The 24,256-nt window shown below is 35.1% G+C and overlaps 1 protein-coding gene and 1 long non-coding RNA gene across 4 annotated transcripts in view; one reads left to right on the top strand and one right to left on the bottom strand.

Annotated features, from left to right (window-relative positions):
• Nucleotides 1-376: 376 nt before the first annotated feature.
• Nucleotides 377-24,199, bottom strand: LOC139705257 (uncharacterized). 3 transcript variants are annotated; one of them, XR_011707161.1, is made up of 6 exons: nucleotides 23,799-24,199; nucleotides 10,249-10,337; nucleotides 9,557-9,687; nucleotides 2,683-3,796; nucleotides 1,790-1,851; nucleotides 377-573 (listed from the first exon to the last, which is right to left on the bottom strand). It is a non-coding gene; the product is annotated as an uncharacterized lncRNA (long non-coding RNA). The 3 variants fall into 3 exon arrangements; XR_011707160.1 differs by having other exon boundaries at nucleotides 377-3,796; XR_011707162.1 differs by having other exon boundaries at nucleotides 377-3,796; nucleotides 9,557-9,684.
• Nucleotides 24,024-24,256, top strand: part of Mtus1 (microtubule associated scaffold protein 1) — a 141,644-nt gene continuing 141,411 nt past the window's right edge. Inside the window, exon 1 of the mRNA XM_071610433.1 lies at nucleotides 24,024-24,096. The gene's annotated coding sequence lies outside the window, so the exon portion shown is untranslated. The remainder of the gene's footprint in view (nucleotides 24,097-24,256) is intronic.

The following is a 24,256-nucleotide window of genomic DNA, read 5'->3' as shown; positions in this document are numbered from 1 at the left end:
CCACCCAATAATCCATTCAAATTCTTTTTTTAAAATTATTTTTTAGTTGTAATTGGACACAATACCTTTATGTTATTTATTTTTATGGTTGCTGAGGATCGAACCCAGGGCCTCACATGTGCTAGGTGAGCGCTCTACTACTGAGCCACAACCCCAACCCTCCATTCAAATTCTTAATCCATAAAATGGATTAATTTAATGGTGAGGTTACAGCTCTCATAATCTATCATGTCTGAACATTCCTGTGTTCTGCCGCGTGACCAGCACGCTAGCTTCATACTAGAGGTTCCAAACATAGAAGTTAACTAGTGAGATCAAATTAAAGACACATAAAACTCAATTTACCTTTTTTCTTGCCCAGCTAAGAGACGGCTTCTCTAGGGAGGTTTACACAAGAGACCAGCAGGAGAGAGGAAGAGCACGCCAGAGAGTGGGCTTTTATTGGGAAACAAAAAATCCAGGGGAAAATTCCATCCAATGAAGGTCGAGGTGGACAGCATTCCAAGGTCAGGGTCAGTGATTGGTTTCCAGGTCAATGGTCAGTCACATCCCCATACGGACAAGCCCTCGCACCTGGAAAGGGTGGGGAAAAAACTCTGACACAGCTGGTCTGAGCGCCTCACACCTAGTCAGGGAGGTAGCCCAATCACGTGCGAGAACAGCTTCCCACACTGTATTGCCTAACACATGAGATTTTCAAGGGACATTAAAGATCCAAATCATAACAGGAATGCTTGTTAGAAACTTCTTGAAATAAAGATTTGTTTTTCATTTATACGCTTCGATTAAACAGATGCCACTAACTAATGATGTATTTTCTCTTTTGTTGATTTTCAAATCTCATTTAAATGATTAAATACTTATAATTCTTATTATCACCAGGTACCATTTCCTCTATACTATGCTTAGAAAGCCTCCCACAGATTTCACAGTTTCATTGTATATAACTGATTTAACTCTCAGATTAAGATTTGAGCCATGTTTTAGTCATTCAATAATGTTGAAATTTATTCCAAATTATGTAGAAGGCTACTTGTTTTTAACCTTCCATCAAGAATTATATTGAAACTACTTCCTAAATTTACTTCTTTTCTTGTCTTCCACTTCTGGCATAATGCCAATTCATTTTCCACTAAGCATACAATCATATTTTCCTTCTTTATTCTTTTAGTAAGATTACCATTTTGACACTTAATCTCTGCAAATAATTATCTGGTTTCTTCAAGTCTCCTTTTAATAATCTTTAAAGGGGTTGAAGCATTTAAAATAGCCCTTTGGTCTATACCAAAATGTTCCTAGCTGTTTCAAAATATGAACCAAATTATATCAAGGGATTTATCTTTTTAAAATAAAACCCATGACAGTGATTCTAGATTTTTCTTGTAACTCAAAGCCCATAATATTCTGCTTTTCTAGAAATAGTTCCCCTGAGTTTGTTTTGTTTTGTTGTTTTGGTTTTTGGTTAATAAAGATTATTTTTAGTTTCCTGTACCTTTGTGGTATATATATCTCCTTTTGTGACTTCATGAAGTCATTTTCCCATGAACTTGTTTAATACTCAAATTTCAAAGTTTGACCATATGATTAAAACTCCCTGATCACTTTTTCATTTGTATGTGGGCATGCTTTATTGAGTTTCAGAGCTACCCTGTGAGATAAAAAGTCTGAGCATTTTTATCCCATGATATAGACGAGGAAACTGAGGCCTAGAGGACTCCAACATTCTGAATTGTACAAGTTACTCTATTTACTTGGCACTTACTCTATACTGCCTCCTAACATGACTTACCCAATTCAGTTTCTGTAAAGGCAAACAGTGTATCTCATTGTTCCTTGTATTCTCCTCTGTGACTTAAACATGAAAGAAATTCAGTAAGTATTAGCTATTTGGCTTCTTTAAAAATCAAACAATCAGAAAACATGGAGCTAAAAGGGAACCTCATAGGTCATTTAATTAATACCTGTGTTTCTTAAATAGGTTTGAAATTTGCATAGCTCTAGGGGTAATAGGTACAAAGTTATTTATTTTAATTAGAGGATTTGAGATAAAAGTCACTTTAGTGTTAAATAAATACTGATATACAATAGTGTGGAATATAAAATTTAAAGTTTTAATATGAATAATGTAACAAGTGTTTAAGATGGAATATGAAACTTCAGAGAAATAGCAGAACAATAATTGGCTGTTTCAAACAACTCTAGATTTCTGGCAGTGGAGAGATCGAATTTTTCTTCTCTGCAGTTGATGCTCTTTCTATTGAAAGAGTTAAGAAGTCTGAAGAGCAACTTAATTGAGGTCTGGAGAGGTTAAACAAATTGCCTTAAACACACATTAATTTAATCAATATTGATATAGCACCTGCTACTGATTGTGCAAACACCAGGATTATAAAGATGAGTAAATAAGACAAGAAGAATATCGATCTCAGAAATTTATATGTAAGTGGAGGGGAGGAGAGAACAGATTCATTAAGTTAATATTCACATGGAGAAACCATATTAACCATCCATTCTCTTGGTTAGTCCAGCTCAAAAATATTAAATAAAAGCAAAACCCAAATCTTAATTATAAAAATACCCCAAAGGAGTCCGTTCCTATTGAACAACTATATATATATATATATAGTTTATATATATTTAAAACATATATATATATATAAAACATCTTTTCCTGTAGCTTACATTCTCACTATTTCTCTCAGCAGCTGCTCACTGATAAAAATTTATGTCCCCAAGTTATCCTTGGCCCTTGGCCTGAGAAGCTCCTACTTCTTTGATTTCTTCTTCTCTTTTTTTCTTCTTCCATCAATTCAATCCTCACTACATATGAAGTTGGCTTCTAGCAAGAGGTTTCTTTAGTGGGTTTTGTGGTTAGAAAAAAAAAAAAGATATTTCGTGAATTGATTTTTGTTCCTGCAGTATTTTTAGCACAGTATGATAGATGTAAAAGTTCACAGTCCTTGACCTAGGCTGGGGATTAGAGGAGACTTCTCTGATAAAAGGACTCTTAAGCTCAGTTCAGACAGTTAAATAAGTATTAACCAAGAAAAAAGAGATAAAAAACATTCCAGGCAGGCATAGGCAGAGTCAATGAGACCCCAAGGTGGCAGGAAGTAGGAAATGGCAAAAGGTCACTGTGGATAGAAGGCAGGGCCAGAAGCTGGAGAGGGAGGTGGGGCTCCCATACGCCTCATAGATCCCTGTTTAGGATTTGGCTTGAAGTGACTTCCCTTAACCCAAAACTGGGACAAAGGGAGCATTGAGGTAATTTGAATAAAGTTAGAATGTTTTAGTCCATACCGATATGAACAAATGAAAGGAAGGAAGGGAGTGAGGGAAGAAGGGAGCCATCAGAGAAGAAGGCAGCAAGGAGGGCATCAGGGAGAGGTTGTTTACTGCACCACCAGCCCCCCAAAGGAAAATCTCGACACATTACATGGGTTTTTACATCCCTGTGTGATCATTTTAACACCCATTATCCTTATTCAGCATTTTTTGCTTTGTTGTAGTTGTTTTAGGGTGGAAGGCCTGCTGGGAATTGAACCCAGCCAGAGCTTCACACATGCTAAGCACCTGCTCTGATACCCCCAGCCCCATCGGCATTTTTAAATTCACCATATTTATTACTTACTTAGGTCAGCTGAAGAACATCGGGTTTTGAGTTATTTCAAATGCAAGGGGTTTTTCTTCCATTTCAACACACATGATACTTATACTTTCACAGTACATGAAATTCAGAATCACTCCTGCTTCTTGCCTATTTTACCACATTAAATGATCCGAGGTGTATGTCATTCTACAAACATCAAGGAAAAAAATGGCCAGTGATATTCAGTGCTTTGCATATGCTTTTCAGGTTGTTATCAGTGAGATAAAAAGATAAAAGGATATGAAAAATATTAAGAATATTAAAAACACTCAGAAGCTCAGCTTCTTTACCTTTTGAATAAAATTTAAATACTATAAAATGCATGAATCTGAAGTACACAAGTTGATGGTGCTATGTATGGCTTGGATGTGGTTTGAGCATTTCTCCAAGATGCCAAGTGTTGAAATATGATCCCCACCGTGAAGTATGGGGAGGGTGGAGACTTAATCTGGCTACCGTGTGCACTGGTGGGGAGATAATTAGGATTAGTTAAAATCTTAAGAGTAGACCCCTTATTAAATCCTGGTGGTGTTATAAGAAGAGGGAGAGAGACCAGATGGATATAATACACATGTGCACTTCCTGTCTCCTTGGGACTCTGCCAGTAAGAACAATATCTCCAGATATGCCCCTTCCACCTTGCACCTTTGTAACAAAGAACCAAAATAAACCTCTTTTCTTTATAAAGAGTCCTACCTCTGGCATGTCATTAAAGCAAAGAAAAATGAACTACCACAGATGAATTTTGACAAATATGTACTCCCATATGACCCATGCCTCTAATAACATTTAGTACATATTTTTCAACCTTTAGTTTCCTTTGCCTCTTCCTAATTATCAACCTTGCCAGAAGCAAATGCTCTTCTGACTTTGTTTTTGTTTCATCTTAGATTCATTTTTCTGCCATAAATTGTCAGCATAGCTTTATTTAAAAAACTTATTTAAGAAATTGATATAAATGGAATTGTGGAATGTATTCTTTGTGCCTAACTTCTTTTATTCAGCATAATGTCTGTGAGATTTATCCATGCTTTGGGGTGTATCAGTAGTTCTTTTCTTGTGGATAGTTTTTATTGTTTGAGGATACCATAATTTGTCGATCCATTCACCTATTAATGAACCTTTGGGTCATTTTCAGTTTTGGGTAGCTATGAATGTTCTTAGTCATGACTTTTTCTGAACATACATTTTATTACTCTTTGGTAAATATTTAGAAGTAGAATTTCTAGGTCATAAGGTACAGGTGTATGTTTAACTTTATAAGAAATTACCAAGTCAGGCTGGGTGCAGTGGGGCATGCCTGTGATCGCTGCAACCTGGAAGATTCAGGCAGGAGGATTGCAAGTTTGAGGCCAACCTCAGCCACTTAATGACACCTTGTCTCAAAATAAATAAATAAATAAATAAATAAATAAAAATTTTAAAAGAGCTTGGGGTTTAGCTCACTGATAGAGTGCCTCTGGATTAATTCTCCAACCCCATACACACACACCAAAAAAAAAAAAAAAAAAAAAAAGCAATTATCAAATCTTTCCTGGGAATAATCCACTTTGTATCCCATCAGTGAGGTATTAGACTTTTACTTGCTTCATCTCTTAGCCAGTATTTGCCATTGTCAATATTTTTAAATTTAGCCATTGTAGTTGGTATGTAGTAGTCTCATTGCAGTTTTAATTTGCATTTCCTTAATGACTAATAATATTGAGGACTTTCTTAAACATGTTTCCTTCATCCTGTGTCTGTTAAAGTTTTGTATCTCTTTTTTTTTCTTGGTTTGGTGCCTTTATTAATGAATTGTAGTACTAATTTATATATTCTGGATATGGGACTTTTACTAGATATATGTTTTACAATTATTTTGTCCAAGTTGTGGCTTCCTATTCATTTTTAAAAAGTATCTTTTAATGACAGGATTTAAATTTTGATAAAATGTATCTTTTTAAAAATACTTCTGTGGTAATGTCTTTGTTTATCTAAGAAATTGTTGCTTACCCTCTGGTTTTGACAATATACTTGATTTCCAAAAAATAAAAGTTTGGACTTTTGCAGTTAGGTCCATGATTTACCTTGAATTAAGGAGGCAGAGATTATTTTGTTGCCGCATAGTTATCCAGTTTTCCTGCATAACTTATTGATGATTTTCTTTTCCTCACTGAAGTACTTCAGCACCTTTGTCTGAAATGAAATAACTACATAGGTATTGATCTATTTCTTCTTTTTATTCTATTCCACTTGATCGGTCTGTCTATTGCCAATATCACACATCTTGATAACTGTAATTTACATTAAGTTTTAAAGCTAAATAATATAAATCTTCAAGCTTCATCCTTTTATTCCATCATTGTTTTGGCTATCCTAGGCTCTTTCATTTCTGCCTAAATTTTAGAATCAGATTGTCACTTTTATAAAAATGCCTGCTGAGATTATGATTAGGATTGCAATAAATCTCTGGATCAATGGGGAAAAAAATGGACATTTTACCAACATCGAGACTTCCAAAACATGAAAATGGTATATCTCCATGTTTATGTAGGTGTTATATAACTGCTTTTATCAGTCAGTATTTGTAGTTTTTAACATGGAGGTTTTACAAATCTATTGTTTTGTTTGTTCCTAAGCATTTTTTTAAATTTATTTTAAATGGGGTCTGGGGGTCCTTCTTCCTGCCCAGGAGGGTATAAGCCACCAGAGAAAATAAGTCAGAAATAATTAGTGAAGAACCAAAGACACAGAGTCAGAATTATAGTTGTAAAGTAGAGTGCCTGATAGACCCAGTCCACACAGGAGCTGGAGCTGGACATTTAAAAAAATGGCTCCCGTGGTTTATTTAAGGAGGTACATTAAAGGTAGGCATAATGTGGTGGAGTCTTGCTTCATGATGTCTTGCAGTCAGCAGGTTGATTGGCATCTTGGCAGGTCACACCTATCTCTGAGAGGCTGTGTGGCTGCAGCAAGTCACCCCTTTTTGGTGCTGTGTGGGACCTGAGGCAGAGCTTGAATAGGACTCACAATGTGTCTGGGCAGTCAGCCAGAGGAAATGTCCACTGGAAGTTCCCAGACACCAGATTCTCCTATTCAGTGGGCTGTGATGCTTATGTAGTTCATATTGGCCCACGGATGGCTCTCTATAGTTACCCAGGCTGTCCTTGAACTCCTGGGCTCAAGTGATCCTCCTGCTTCAGCCTCCCAAGTAGCTGGGACTGCAGGTGTGTACTCTTGCAGTAAGCCAAGCTTACGCTATGTTTTAATGCTATTGTTCATGAATGGTCTTTTTTTTTTTTTTTAATCTTGCCAGTCCTCCATTTATTCATGTATAAGCCAAACCTAAGAGACTAAATTAGATGATCCTTAAGCCTGTAGTCCTAGAAGTCTATAATTTGAGAATCATCTTTTTTTTTCCCACATTTTTTATTGGTGCATTATAGTTGAATATAATGATGGGATACATTGTTACATATTCATACATTTACACAATATAACAATATAATTTGGCCAATATCATTTCCTTCCTCTCTCCCTGCCTCCTTCCTCTGGCCCTTTCCTCTACTGATCTCCCTTTGATTTTCTTGAGATCCCTATCTGTACTTTCTTTTCATTTTCCCTCTCCAGCTTCCACATGAGAGAAAGCATATGATTCTTGAGTTCCCGGGTTTGACTTATTTCGCTTAACATAATGGTCTCTAATTCCACCCATTTACCTGCAAATCACATACTTTTTTTTCTTTATGGTTGAATAAAACTCCATTTTGTGTATATATACCACATTTTCTTTATCCATTCATCCATTGATGGACACTTAAGCTGCTAATGGAGTGATATTTTAATTTGATTTCCAAAATTTTTTACTACTGGCCTTATATCCTGAAATCTTGTTAAATTCACATATTAATTCTATTAACTTGCTGGTAGATCCCTAAGATTTTCTGTATAAACAATTATGTTATCTGCAAATAGGAATTAGTTCCTCCTTTCTTCTACTTATGTCTTATTTCTGTTTCTTGTCTTATCAAACTAGATGGGACTGCCAGGAGAATAAGAATTGAGAGGGAACAGGCAGCTTGCCTTGTTTCCAATCTTAAGAGTTTCCTCTAAGTGTGATATTGGCTGAGGTTTCACATTTGCTCTTTTTCAGGTTGAGGAAGTTCCTTTCTATTCCTACTTTGTCAAAAGTTTTTATCTATTGTAATTATTCTGTTTTTTTTTTAATGCTTTTACATTGAATTACACCACAGGGTTTTCAGTTCACTAACCTTTGTTTCTAGGAGTAACCCTATTTGACCATGATGTAACATCTTTTTTATATACTATTATACAAATTGGCTAATATTTTGATAAGAATAATTGTGTCTAAATTTATTAAGAACATTGGTCTCTAATGTTCTTTTTTCATAATATCTGTATCCGAGTTATGCTGACAAAGTCAGATGATAGTATTTGACTGGTCTTATAAGTGAGCTGAGAAGTATTTCCTTTTTCTGTTTTCTGAATGAGTTATGTAATTGATGGATGGTTATTTAGATGTTTTGTTTCATTTTAATCAGTTGCATTTTCTGAGTAAATTTTCCATTTTACCTAGTTGTCAAATCTACTGGCATAAAGTTGATTATAGTATTTTCCCATTTTCTTTTTGTGTTCTTTAAAATCTTTATTAATATCCTTCTTTCATTTTCCATATTGGTTGATATTGGTTGGTTAGTACTGTGTTTTTCTGCTGGAGTTCTGGATTCTTTGTACCACAGGGACTGAATTGAAAACCATATATAGTTTCTTCTTTCAAGGGTTGATTTCTTTCCAGTTTTTGCCTGCTTTTGGTCACTCTCCAGTTCCTTCAAAGAGAATTTGTTTATATTTTTTTCTTAGTACATAATTGTTTTCCACAAGAGGTTTAGTTTCATACCAACTACTCTGCCACTAACAAATGTGAAACCCCAGATGTTCACGTTTTAAAATATGCTTTTTCATGTAGTGCAATTCATAAAGCAATGAAAAACATGATTCACTTCATTGCTAAAAAATAGTTGGACCTCCTAAAAATTGGCACTTACCTGAAGTAGAGAGTGAGAAAGAGGGCTTACCAAGAACCTCAGGTGACTATATAGAGATAGTTTGGACAACTGTGCTTCCTTAAACACTACTATTATCTTCCTGAATGATTAGCTTAGGAAAATGTACTTAAAGACTATGGTCTTCAGTAAAATGATTTATTGAAGTTCTTAAGGGGAATGTAATGAAAAAGGAAAGTGAAGGTTATTTCAAGGTTAATTGCAATTTTAGATTGTAACCACAATAAGAAAATGGATATGTGAAGTTTAAATAATACAATAACAAATTTAAAATAATAAAGTAGAAAACAATGTCTTTTGTGAATTTCAAAAAACGATTATCTGTTAGGCTTTTAGGACAGAAACTATATTTTATGCTTTCTTTTATATTTTGTTCAGTAGATTTTTTTGAGTATCTGTACCTGGTAAAACACATAGGAAAAAAACCAGTATCTGTTTAGTGAATATTTTTGGGAGCCAAAATAAAGACTAAATGACTATCATGTGTTTTGATATTTTTTTCATGATAATAACTGGAACCTCTTAAATATTTACCACATCAAATATATAACTAATATATCTGACACTGTGGAATGCACTGTTTTATTTAAATGTGCTTAATGGAAGATCAGACATACCAGACACTCAAACCAAAGGCATTTCTCATAAGTTGGATAGATCTAGGATAAGTGTCCTATAAAAAGGCACCAAGGCTTCCTGGAAGGAGACTATAAATCACAAACTCAGGTTTAAACCAGCTTTAGTAAATCTTGATAAAGCTCCTTTTTAAACTAAAAAAAAAAAATTAGTTTTCTATGTTCTCCCCCCATCCTCCCCTATCCCCTAAAAAAAGGGAAAAATGTACCTGAATTCCTTAGCTTCAGGCCACTTGGATGGCCCCATTCTTCACTGGGTGCATAACTTCCTTTTAAGGCAATTAACATCATGGCTGGGAAAATCATATATAATTCTCTTCTTTTCTCTTTTAATATTCTGCTAAATAGATTAGTTCCAGGTCAGAACTGGTGTAATTTGAGGCCTTCATCAATAATGACAGGACAGAGTAGATGGAAATGAACATCTAAGTTCCAATAATCTATTATTGAAATAAGAAGTTTATTTGCTAATCATAGAGTAAACCTCCGTATCATTCAAAACTGTTAAACTTCCTAAAAGCTTTTCCTAAGGACAACCCAGGAATCAATATAAAGCAGTAAACTGACTGCTTTGTTTGTCTTCCAAAAAGCCCTGCAGACAATGAATATTTAATGGTAGACAAACCAATATGCTGAACACAAGGAGTAATGGCTTGGAGAAGCAGATGGAAGGATCTTGTTACATTGGAGGATCAAGTGAATTTCAATTAGTCTAATGATGATACTTTTAAGCCTTTGCTTTAAGACTGCTGTCCTGAAACACTAGTCACGGGGTTTGTTATAAATCCCATATCCAAGGTCCATAAAGCATCATTGGGTACTGCATACTCATAATTACCCATGCTGTGTCAAGTGCCTCAGGTTGAATTTAACTATATTTTTCTTGGCTTATCATTTTTACCTGGGGCATAAAAGAGGAGACATGTCAATAGTTGTCAGTATGTTTTGAAGGCCCTTTAATATATCTCCTGGTTTCTTAGTCTGTGATCTCTGTGAATGAAAGATAAGGCATAATCAGATCAAGCATCAACAAAGGAGCCTGACAGGTCAGACTTACCTAGGAACAGTTGACCCAAAGAAACTTTGAAATTGATCTAATTGGAAAAAATTTCCTCCTTCAAATACAGTGGACTTGTTAATCTGTTTCCTAAGAAATGAAATGTCCACACTAGTATGGCAATATGTAAATCAATGGATGTGTAACTGATGTGATTCTGCAATCTGTATACAGGGTAAAAATGGGAGTTCATAACCCACTTGAATCAAAGTGTGAAATATGATATATCAAGAACTATGTAATGTTTTGAACAACCAACAATAAAAAATTAAAAAAAAAAAAAGAAATGAAATGTCCAATTCTATTCCTTGAGGATTTTCTCCCTGAGGGTTCTAACCTTTTTATTCAAGGGTACCATTTAATTTACCTGAAACCTTAGGATTATTGGGAGCCAGTGGGAATATGCATATGAGATGTTGAGTCTGTGAATGAGGAGGGATGTGACTTTGTGTGTATGTGTTTGTACATGAGTATGCATGTGCACACCCATGTATTTAAGGGTGTGATTGGGGGGGCTGGCTGTGAAAAGACTCTTGAAATCCCTGAACATGTTTACTATCTTATTACTATTTTTTGATGACTATTGTTTTTTATAGTTTTTGGTTCATGGCAAAATTCAGATTTTCTAATATATCCTCTTTCCTACTCATTCTTAGCCTCTCCCATTATCAACATTGCCCCCACCATTATTATTTTTATCTCCTTAGATAAATGTTTTTGGATATGGTTTTATTTAGTCCTTTCAAATTCTCTATTCGATAATTCATGGTTTTGACTTTTTGGAATCCTCTTAAAATTTTCAGATTTTTCTTTTCTTTACACTAGAGAAATGAATAGGGATATATGCAAGAGATGTAAGACCCAGAATTTGGGGGCTAATTAAAGTTATTAGCAAATAGAAATCATTTAAGGACAGATCCTGCTACTTTGAGCTAAAATGGGTAATCTGGAGTAATTTATTTGACTATTCTGTATGCTGATTTATTTGACATCGTTCTAAAGAATGAAAACTAACACTAATACTCAAAGATCAAACGAAATTAATGCATGGAAAGCACTTAGGAGGGTGTTTGGCATATAGCAAGTGTTCTATAAATGCTAAACATCACCATTTTATATTTCTGCCATTAATAAAATATATCTCCCTTCTCGTAAACACTTGTCAAGACTGGGTTTTACAACTTTAAATTTTTTTCAGTTTAATATTTTCATGTGGGAATCTTCACATTGGTTGAATTCTGCCTATATTTTATTTTTTAAATAGGATTTTAGAAAATGATTTAGCCTAAATTTTCTTGACCATAAACCTTTTGATCATCTATTTCATACTAGAAACTTTCCTTTGTAACATTTTTATTTTAAATTTTGTTTCTTGAAGACTAAAAAATTTAAATATATTTAATCACTCCTTCTTGCTTTTGGTAATGACCTCCATTTTCTTCAAAGACTAGAAGTACATGTTCCTTCCATACCTGGATAAGAAAAACATTCTTCATTTTTAAAAAATATCTTTAGCTTTTTGTTTTTAAAGGTTTTTTTTTTCGTTATTGATAGACCTTTATTTTATTTATTTTTATGTGGTGCTGAGAATCAAACCCAGTGCCTCACACATGCCAGGCAAGTGCGCTACCACTGAGTCACAACGCCAGCCCCTGCTTTTAGTTTTTGTTATAGCTGGAATTTACTTGGTCTCTTGTATTTATGTATCTAAGTTGATTTTTTTCCCAATCTGTTAGTCAAGTATTTGGAAAACAACTTATCAAGGGGTTATCCCTTGCCCTATGTTTGTTTTCTGTTGTAGGTTAGATTCTTATTTCAAATGATGATAACCCAATACCATTGTTCAGTTTTCCAAATATGCTGACTCTATCTTTATTCCCTATGAAAATGTTTTGATATTGTGATTCATTTACTTTTCACACCGATTACCATGGGAATTTTATTTGTTACTGCAATACATCTATATACAGTTGAGTATCAATGAATGAAGAGGGACACATTCTGAAAAAAATTGTCTTTAGGTGTTTTGTCAATATGCAAGCATCATGGAACATACTTTCACAAATTCAGATAGTTACAATGTCATCAGATAATATGATCTTACAGGACTAATACTTTATATGTAGCCAGTTGTGGACCACAATGTATTTATATGGCAAATGACTATAAAAATTGATGTCTTTATTTAATCTCTCTAAATAAAAAACTGGCATAGTTCTTTAGTGATGCCTTACATTTTTCTATTAAAATTTAATCATTTTTTTAAAAAACAACTGTTACAAGTTAAATTTACATAAGGTATTCAATACTTTGTTCATATGATGAATTCTGTGTTCTAGTTTCATACAGCTGTTATTTGTTTGATTCCTTTGCTATTTTATGCAAAACTCATTGAAATTTGTCTGTATTCCCTGTTTAGCAATAATGATGATATACATACCCTTCATTATGTTTCTGCTTTTTAAGTATATTGCCTCAAATGTTTCTGACTCTAGTTTTGCTTTGTTTTAAGAAGGGGTCTTGCTTATGTTGCCAAGGCTGAACTTGAACCCCTGGGATCAAGTGATCCTCTGCCTCAGACTCCCAAGTAGCCAGGACAACAGGTGTGTGCCACCATGCCTTAGTGTTTCTTCATTAATGGGGTTTTTAAACATTAGATTATGCAACTACTTCTCGTCCTTTTCATTAAAAATAATTTTATTTTTAAGTTGTATATTATTCTTGAGCTATACATTAAAGAACAAAAATAAGTGAAATAAAGAACTACGAAGAACAAAGTTATAAAGGAGCAATGTGTTGGGTGGTTTCAGAGGTCACACTGAACTTGTTTCAATTGTAGTCCTGTTATTTTTTGGATATGTGACACAGGGCATAATTATAACCAGACTGGGTTTTAATTTTTTAATTTATAAAATTGGCATAATATTACCTACATAATAGAGTTGTTATGAGTATTTAAGCAGTTAACAAATATAAAGTGTAAAATGCCTAAAATAGTTTGTGGTACACAACCAAGGTTTGGTATTATTTTTATCATCATCATAATTAACTTCAATAACTCAGATTTTTTTTTTTTTGTAATATTGGGGATTGAATCAGGTGTGCTCTACCCCAAAACCCTTTTTAGATCTCACAAACTTGCTGATGTTGGCCTTGAAGTCATGACCTTCCTGACTTTACTTCTCAAATCACTGGGATTACAGATGTGTACCACAAAGCCATTGATAACTCAGAATTTTAAACAAAGAGTTTTTGAATCCGTACTACCTGTCAAGTTGCATTTGTTACTGTTTAAGTCAGTAAATTCTCAGGGGTCTGCCTATATAACTTCTGAATTGCTTGCTTTGATAGAAAGATCTTTATTATTAAGTATCATTCTTTTACATGTTAGTAAATATATTTTTTCTATGCTTCTATTTTTATCCTATGTCATCTTTCCCATTTTAATGATTTTCATAAGTTTACTTTAACAACAAACAACACAGTTTTAACAAAACTTAAACTGAAGCAGCTATCTCTACTCTGTTACATTTTAACTGATTCTTATTCCTTCCTAGAGAGTAAACTGCAAGTCAAATGAGCATAGGGCTTATGAAGACTTGGGTTTAAATTCTAATATAGCAGTGGCTCGGGAGGCTGAGACAGGAGGATCTCGAGTTCAAAGCCAGCCTCAGCAATGACAAGGCACTAAGCAAATCAGTGAGACCCTATCTCTAAATAAAACACAAAATAGGGATGGGGATGTGGCTCAGTGGTTTGATTGCCCCTGAGTTCAATCCCTGGTACCAAAAAAAAAAAAAAAATCTATTTCAGAAGCCTGGGGTTGATCATTAGATTAAATCCAAGCAAATACCAGATGTGGAAACTACAAACAAAATATCTGGCACATAACAGACCCCAAATAAAAGCTTATTGCCTCCTTCTCTTTTCCATTTCTTGCTCTACAACTCCTGTTTAGCGTCCACAGGAGGCTTCTGCCAACCTATTAAGCAATTCATTCTCTGTGCTGCTAAGGAATGTCCACTATACAGAGCTTATGACAACCAAGATTTTTCATCAGTCACCTGTATCTGGGGGTTATTATTTTTTAACTTGCAAATTCTCCCATAAAAAGAGAGAGGACCAAAGTTAACAAAATCAAAAACTATCTCCCTGGCTCAATTTTCACAAGTATTAGTATAACCATGGTCAGGCATGTTGGTTGATCCAATTACTTGGGAGGCTGAGGGGGGGAGGATCCCTTCTACCCGGAGTTTGAAATCAGCCTAAGCAACTCAGTGAGATCCTGGCTCAAAAAAACTATGGACAACATCTATAACAAAACAATGTGATAAGGTGTCCCTAATAATTGAGGAAAGCCACAGTCAGCTACAGGGCTGTGAGGTATTAGAAACTGTGTAGTAGAAAGCAGACGAAAGCAAGGAGGCACCTATAGTCTGAGAATCTCAAAACAGCTACCAGGCGCTCACTGGAAAGCTTAAAGCTTCAATTTGAGAAAGAAGCTGAAACTGGAAGAGGTTTTGAACACTCCAATGGCAGGGAAGTGCAAAGTGTCTGGAGTATTCAAAATTAATGAGCCAAAATTTTTACTCCTAGACAAGCCCTGCACAGAGAAAAAACTTCTGGGGAAAAAATGCTCATTAAGCAGACCAGGGACGATAAGGACAAAGGAAAGAGAGGGTCCAGGTAAAAGTGTGGAAGGAGAACAGAGTCAAAAGATCTCAAAGAGTAAGCTGCTGTATGTTTACACACTACACAGAAACCACATTTTTGTTGTACAGAATTGTGAAGTTGGCAAAGCTATCTCAAATTCTGCTTCCTTTCCAAAGTTTAGGAAAATTATTTCGTATTAAAAATGACTAAAAACTTACCAAGGTTAAATCCCATACACAATTACTCTAAGGAAAAAGAGGATAAGACACTGAATAACATTTCTACAGTCAGTTGCAAAAATGCCAAAAAAGACATATCTGTAGAATAAATAAAAACCGTCACATTATTTCACCACAAAATGAAAGACATTAGAGAAATCATCTACAATATTAAAAGACAACAAACATGAGAATTGGGGAACCTCAGAAATGAGATGACAGAAGTCTGAAAAAATATGTAGAAATAAAATCAATTCAGAAATGAAGATTCAGCTAACAGTAACACAGGAATAAATAAACACGTTGGATGCCTTAAGAACAGAAGATAAAGGAAATTAAGGGGAAAATATGGAAGGAAAGCCATAAAAAGGATTGGAGAGAAAGAGCCAAATTTATACATAGGCAAAGAAGATACAACACATGTTTAATGAGAATTCCTAAAGATGAAAAAAACAAAGGAAGGCACAGAATAACTACAAAAAATAGAATCAAGAATATTTGTTTGAAATTACCAATATATGTAACTGAAGCTACATGTTAAAGGTTATACTACATACTTGTGAAAATTGAGCCAGGGGGCTGGGGTTGTAGCTCAGTGGCCAAGTACTTGCCTAGCACGCATGAGGCACTGGGTTCAATCTTTAGCACCACATAAAAATTAACTAATAAAATAAAGACATTCTGTCCATCTACAACTACAAAAATAAATAAACAAATAAATAACAATAAATAATAAATAAATAACAATAAATAATAAATAACCCTCATGGTTATACAAAATTACATACAAGAGGAAGTGAGGGGAAAGGGAAAAAAGGAAAAAAAAACAAGGGGGAGAAATGAATTACAGTAGATGGGGTAGAGAGAGAAGAGGGGAGGGGAGGGGAGGGGAGGGGGGATAGTAGAGGATAGGAAAGGCAGCAGAATACAACAGACACTAGTATGGCAATATGTAAATCAGTGGATGTGTAAACGATGTGATTCTGCAATCTGTATACGGGGTAAAAATGGGAGTTCATAACCCACTTGGATCAAAGTGTGAAATATGATATGACAAAAACTATGTAATGTTTTGAACAACCAACAATAAAAATTTTAAAAAAAGAATGAAAAAAAAATAACTGAGCCAGAACTAGCAACACCAATACACCTAATACATATTAAAAATAAATTTACTAGATTTTAAAGGAAAAAATATATTGGTCATCTAGCCAAAAAAAAAAAAGAAAGAAAGAAAAAAGAAATCTACTAATAAAGAGAAAAAAAATCACATTTGTTTTAAACAAGATTCTCTGTGCAGAGAACTTATACATAGTCTAGGTATACACAGATATAATATACTGCCTAGTTCTTTCCTAGAAACAGTGAGTTTCTAGGAAACACAATTCTAGGAAATTTCAGTGTCCAAGAAATTCAATATCAGTGAATCTCCTTAGCACCAGATTGGAGTTTAGGAAAACACTTTTCTACTGAATGAAACCACTGAATGAAGCTTAAAGAAATGGCTAACTTCAAGTCAGCGCTAAAAAAAGTAGAAGATAATCCTGGGAAAGACTGTGTTAATCAGCTTTCCATTGCCCTGACACATACCTGAAAAAAAAAAAAATCGACTTAATGAAAGGAAAGATTTACTTTGGCTCACCATTGCAGAGGTTTTAGTTCATGATTGCTTGACTCCTCTGCTCTGGTCCTATGGCAGCACAGTACATCATGGTAGAAGCTTGTGGTGGAGAAGGCTAAATATAGGGTAATCATTTAGTCCTTTTCCTCTTTCCTCTGTGAGCTATTTCATTGGATAATTACATGATACAGGAGGGATTTTTTTATAGAAATATTGTAGCTAATAATTGAAGAAGGAATGATTCAATTAGAATATCATTATTGCCATCTCTGATGAATGGATGGATGGATGTAATTAAGCATCAATGATTACTTCCAGCAAAGTTGAGTCAAACATATGTGTGTGCCTTCTGGTGAGAAGAACACAGTACCACTAGTCACATACTCTTCCCCTCACCAGAATCAAACCTCAATCTACTGCTTGTCCCAACAACATGTACTAGGGATAGAAAGGACAGAGGAATATGGGGATAAATCAGCAAAACCCAGGCACAGAGAATTCTACAGGTCAGATGATCCCATTTCTTCAACAAATACATTGCAAAGAGAATAAAAAAGAAGAGTGGGAGAGAATATGTAGACTCAAATAACATTTTTTTAAAAAGGCAAAACTATAGTGTTTAGGAGTGGATATGTGGATGATGAAACTATAAATGAAAGCAAGGAAGTGATTACCATAAGAACCAGAATGTGTTTACCGAAAGGCTGAAGGAAGGGGTCATGATTCAGATGGGTGCTTGGCCACCTCTATTTATTTCTTGACCAAGGTAATGGTTTAAAAGATGTTTACTTTATAATATTTACTAAGCTACAAATGTGTTTTATGCAGTTTTCTGTCTGTATTATATTTTACAATTAGGATTTTAAAAATCACCCTTTCTAGATGCAAGGTTTAAGTTCAGTATTTAAAGGGCTGCTTCCAGGTATGTGCATTTTTAAGGGAAACTGATTGGGGGGTTACCTAGAATGCCAGAAGGTGAAATAGGTAAGTCTGAACATTTATACTAAAAATGATTTTTTTTTGTGTCTTCTAATTTTCATTATTGGAAAAATTTCTACACTAATATCATCAAGAAAGAAAGAAAAGGGATAGTTGATTGGTACCAGAGAGTACCTGGTGAGAGAAGAAAATATGAGATTTATCTATCTACCTACCTACCTACCTACCTATTTTAAAATCTTATCCTATTCTAGTTTTTATTTTGGTATAGTTTATTTGTGTACATGATATATAAATATGCTAGTGCTATTCTAGTGCTATATAAAGTTTAATAATAAATAAATATCAGGCATAATACTTTATATATAAATATGACTTCATATATTTACTTTACCATATACTTTATAGAGAAGCATAAATTGAAAAATTTAGAGACTACCAGTTTGCTCACTTGAGTCATATGGCATGAAGTGAAGACCTGAAATCAGGAGGGTTGGCAGGTCTTTTTAGATGGGAGGGGATGTTGTTTTGGAAATGTGCGTTTTTCCATAGGCTTGCTCTTGTAGACGAATGAGAATGGAAATGAGCAATATTAGTAATTCTAAACATGAGATAATACATAAACAATAAACATATTAATAATAATCCCTTGTATTTTATTCTCAAAACCACTGCATGAGATCTAATGTACTAATTCTATAAAAGAGAAATGAGATCTGGATAGGTTAGATCAATTAAAGCATAGTTAGGTCCCAAATCTAAACTTTTCAATTCCATTTTGCATCCTCAGTTTTACAGTAATAATGATGTTTTAGTGTTTTTATTCTCCTGTTATAGATCTGAAGATAATCAGTTTGTAAATTATTGGGGATTAACTATAATTTGTAAGTATTTTAAAAGATATCATAAATATACTTGTCCAAAGTAGATAAATCTTTGGTGGGATTAAGTTACTAGACTGGATTAGCCACTGGACTTCTCAGTGTTCAACATGCCCAAAGGTAAGATTGTCTTACTTTCTGATAACTAACCTGGCACTAATTTAAAATGCTTGCACACTGTAATGTGATTTAGGCAGAACAGTTTACGCTCACTACAGAGAAAATGATGATCGTATTTTCAGTGGCTCCTGGATCACTTGCCCATGTCAGAAGAGTGATTATATATTGAGGAATGCTTATGCAACAACTCGAGGGCTAATTGCTGTTCATTTAATATACTACTCTTCTTACATCATGATTTGCAAAGGTTTGTTAAAAATAGAGCACTTTGGGCTATTTTCATACCACTTGCAAGGGGGGAGATTTCAGAGCCAGTCATACATCAGATACCGTTAATCAAGACCAAAAATTGTAAATGGAATGAACCAAAAGTCAATCATAAACCAGAACTGCACTCTGGCTCAGTAACAATACACAGCAAGACTGAACTCATCAGTCTTTGTGACTCTGCACTATTTTCAGGTTATCACTGATAGCCCAAGGGGATGGAGACAAGTTGGAAGGCTGCATCCAGCTTTCTCAGAGCTTACATGTAATCAAAAGAATAAGGCCAGAGGCATAAATCGAAAACAAATTCAAAAAGTCTAGGTGGCCTATCATAATCTCAATGGTATGAGAACTCGAAGCCACAGATTTATTGTAATATTTGTCATAAAGCAGCAAATACTTTAAAATTTGAAATACATCCTCTTTTTAAGGGCCAACTTCATCTGATTGGAGTAAAGCCTAACTAAGTTCAAGTGTGACACAGTTATGATTCATGGTCAAGAGTGGATTACACAGCCTCGTAGTCTCTTTGGTCATGACATTTTAAGCACTCCAAGTAAACACTTTCAAAGTGGTTGCATAACAAACTGGTAGTGCTATATTTTTCTTAATTTCTTCCTAATATGAGAAGGCCTACAGAAGAATTATAGAACAACTTGTTTGTGCGTGAACTAAAATAATTTTGGCATCATGCTATAAGAATGGTTCCTTCTAGAGTCTATAAATGGAAGAGAAGGGCTGTTGAAGGTGGAATTCACAGTTTGGGGAGATGAAAGAGTTCCTCAGATGCTCTCAGGTTATTTTGATAAAAGGAAGCTACATTTCCTCATTATTGCTACTGCTATGAACTTGCAATGAGTAACTCTATTCTTGGTAAACTCTATTTAAAAATGGGAAGACTTCTGCAAGAACAACCTTACTCTGATAGTCCCCATTCTGGAACATGAAGAAAACAGTCCAATTGAGTTTCCAAACCCACTAAGAAGAATAGGTAGTAAGAAACCTGAGAGTTATTTGTAAGTAAATTAGGATAATTCACTGCTCTCATTTTTTTGTTATGTAATCATTACTTCAGCTGGCCAGTTTGTGTATTTGACCATGCAGCCCACCAACTTGGAATCTAGGAGTTAAAAAGTCCTGTGGCTATTTGTAACATAACATTTTTATTTTGGGTCATGAAAATAGAAAAAAAATCAACATTATCACAAAATTCCAATATTTGGGGACTTTGTTGAAGATTACTACAAATTGTACCAATTCTCTGCACCCGTGGCTGACTGACTGGAAAATTTCTGGAATGTTATATAAAGCAACTATGACTAACCTCTTAGGCAAGAGATTTGTGGAGATGTTAGAACTTTACCATAAGCATATCTGACTTTAAGAAGGTTATCTGGAGGAGCTGCTGTCACACACCTCTATTTATAGCCCATCTCTGATCCCTTTATGCAGTTATAGACTGGGAGGACATTAGCCTGGTCCCTAATTGGATGAATACCTTCCTTCAATGGAGTTTTAATATCATACTTTTGGTTTTTATTCAAAGCCACTATAAAAAAAAACATATAAAGTTTCTTACAATATTTTAATAATATATTGGGCTTTTTTTCCATTTAGTAGTTTTGATCTAGGAAATGAGAATGAAAAAAATTTCTTGGAATTCACTGCTTAGTAGTAGTTTTGTTTCCTTTAAGGAATCAATCCCTTTTGAAAATGCTAATTATGTAATTGGTTGGGGCACTGGGCTACCACAGTTCAGTGTTTTAACTTGTTCAAAGGTATGTTTAGTGCTTTTCCTGGGACCCTATATACGAAAAACACTATACCTCTAAATAGTTATTGTTTAAAATTTACTGTTCCTTTTAGAGTTGTTCAAATCCCTGTTCAATGAAGTGATAGTAGAAGTACATATTAAGAACACAACAACAACAACAAGAAACCTAGACTGGGAACAAAGTAAAATGACTCCACAGAATTCCCATGGAATTACTTCCTCACTGCTCATTAACACACAGAAGTTTCCCTCTTGAGAACTGAGCATGGGGTTCTTTTTTCCTTCTGATTGAATGTGATTCTGGGAAAGCTGGCTGGAAGCTCTACCCTGGGGAGATGTCAGTGCTAATAAAATTCTAAGGAATTTGTTAACTCATCATTTTCACCAACCTCACAGCACGTTTGTTAGAGTTTTCTCTTAAAATTCTCTCTTTTTAGATGAACTAGAGAAAGAATAGGGTTAAAGTTAAAGGGTAAAAAATAGGTTGAGTAGTTTCTTTGGCCTGTCCTTAATGCATGAGAAATTTGATCACTTGCTTTTCTATAAGTGAGATTAGTTAAGAAACTTAGTCACTCCTGATGGCAAAACTTCCAGTGATGAAAATCTTAAAATATTGGAATGGGTACTGTTACTTACATGGTTAAAAATTCAAAAAGTACAAAATTATATCTCATAAAAGTTTCTATTCAAATTTTTCCCTCAAACTGTCCAACTCCTTCCTAAGATTGCAACCAATCTTTATCAATTTCTGATAGTGCATCCTTTTAGATATATTATGCTTATACAAACAAAAAAAATAGATGCATACATACAGGTGTATATAATTTCCCCTGATTTAATGAAAATGGTAACATACTATTATATAAGTGTTATACGTTTAAAAAATTGCACATTAAGTATCTTGGAGATCATTTCATAGTAGTATAAAGAACTTTCTGTTTTTTTTTTTATCTTCATAAGGTTTCATTTGATAGCTGTATCATGATTTACCAGCTTTTAATTCATGAATAATTTATATTGTTTTTAATCTTCTGTTAATATAAACAATGTTGAAATAAACAAGGTCTTATTTACATGCCATTTCTTCTTATGTGTATTGTAAGATGAATTCATGTATGTGAACTTAGTGGCTCAATGAACATGTGCATTTATAATTTTGTTAGGCATTGTGAATTACTCTATAGAGGTCATTATAATTTATAATCACATCTGCACTGTGAGTGCCTGTTCACATCTCTATAGAGTGTTATCAAACTTTCTAATCTTTAAGTGAAAAAAATATTTTTCAATATAGTTTTAATTTGCATTTTCCTTGAAGAGGAAAAATATATGCTAAATTTTTTCTTATGACAAAGAGCCATAAAGTTATGTGGAGTTATTATCTGATCCTTAATGTTGTTCCTGAAGTTTTGTGGCAGGTCAGCATTAGAGTTCAGAGATCAAGAAAATGGCAACATGCCCAGAACCAAGATGGAAAGAAAAGCGAACAGGCCCAATTTCATGAATATTTGCCTTGATGGAGTCCCTGATGATATCCTTAGAAGATAATTTCTGTTTTTATGTGGATGCAATTAGCAGTGAAATTTCAGATTTCCCAATGCCCACAAAAGTAGCTCTAAGTACTTGGCAGAGGGTGTTTTTTTGTTTATTTTTCTCTCAATCTATCCCATAGAAAAATGAAGAAAAACAGGTTCTATATTTATAGGTATAACAATAGAACTGTGGGGGGTTGGACCAAGTCATCTGGGTCATATGAGGGTTATAAAGATTAAATAACATGTTTAACACAAGGAATATTCTGCTTAGGGAGGAGGCACATTGGTAATTAGCATAATTGTCTCATGACTTGCAGAAACATCCGTGGCTTTTTTTCCTTTTTTTTTGTGTGTGTGTGTGTGTGTGTATGGGCGAATCATCCAATGGTGCTTAATGTTGTTTCTCTTTAAAATTAATCACATGGCTTCTTTTAAAAGTCATAGATCATGTTAGTTATGTGTCTGTCTTTGTAACAGGGACCTCAAAAACAAGTGAGAGGTGTCATTATATAATGGAATAAAATAAGACTAGGAGTTGGGCCTCCTGGGTTTGCACTGGCTCCTCACTAGTTGTATGACCTTGTGCAAGTCATTTGACCTTTCTAAGCTTCAATTTCTTCACTCAGAATAATGAAGATAATAATCTGACCTATATACACCTGGGTCTCATGAAGAAATAATGGACCATTGTATATGTGAAGAGTGTACAACTATAAATAACAACACATCTGTTTGTTAGTTCATCTAATATTCTTGGTATAGGCAACTATGAAATACAGCATCTTCAGATTTTTTTTCCCCTCAGAATAAGTTTACTTAAAGTGCTTTTAGTAAACTCCAGTGAGGTAATTAAACTGTTTTTAAAAATTGGATTCAGGTTGTCTGACATTTAATGGTTCATTAATGTTATATCTCTCATAGGCAGAATATTATCTTTGGAAAAGCTTTGTATTCGAAATATGCCTTATAGAAGAAAACACTTTATGGGCTGAAAATAGCTTTGGATGAAATTTGCTTAGTCAAGCAAAGAGCAAAGACTCAGTTTGTGTTTAGGGAAAAGTGGGTGGGCCCCGTTTCTCTCTCCGGTGTTCTACACTCCTTCCCACTTTTTATATTAAGATCTAACAGCTGGAGTGCTCATTTCTTTAATAGGTGTTTGCTAATAAACCTCTCAGAACTATGAAGACAAATACAGACGGTCAGTCGGAACCACAAAGAGACATTCGCTGTTGGTTCCTTGCAACCCTCCCACCTCCCATCTCCACCACCCCTTGATGCACTGACCCCACGTCTGTCATGAGGTCAGAGGGCTCATAAGGACACTGGTGGTCAGAGTGGGAGGAGCGGGAGGCTGATCCTCTGTGTACCCCGGCCAGCCCTAGGTACCTAGCATTGGCAGAGCTTTGGTCGCCCGGTGGACTTGTGTGGTCTGGGGACTCGCGCTTCATCCAGGTGCGCAGGCAGCATCCCGCGGCCCAGCGTCGCACGTGGCAACAGGTGCAGCACCTTCCTGGGTAGACGCCTCCGGCGTGGGGGCGCGCTCGCTCTTAGCCCGGGAGCGCGCGGGGCCTCGGGATTGGGACACGGGAGCGCGAGAGGAGGGAGCGAGCAGAGCCCGCCAACCTGCCGAGAGGAGCCTCGTCGAGCCAAGAAAAGCAGGAGTCTCCCTGGCTCGCGCCTCAAGGTACCGCCTCGCGCGTCTCTCAAGTTTCTCGGGGCGCAGGCCTCTTGAACCTCGCCTGTCCTGGGTCTCCCGCTGAAAGACGGAGGAGGGGTCCGCTCCGAAAGAGCCGCGGCGGGTTGAGGAGCTGAGACCGCTGAGCTTTTCTATTTACAAGTTTTCC

This window comes from Marmota flaviventris, chromosome 3, assembly GCF_047511675.1.
Source record: "Marmota flaviventris isolate mMarFla1 chromosome 3, mMarFla1.hap1, whole genome shotgun sequence".
NCBI lineage: Eukaryota > Metazoa > Chordata > Mammalia > Rodentia > Sciuridae > Marmota > Marmota flaviventris.
The sequence above is the reverse complement of the archived record's forward strand: the minus strand, read 5'-3'. Positions and strand labels throughout refer to the sequence as shown.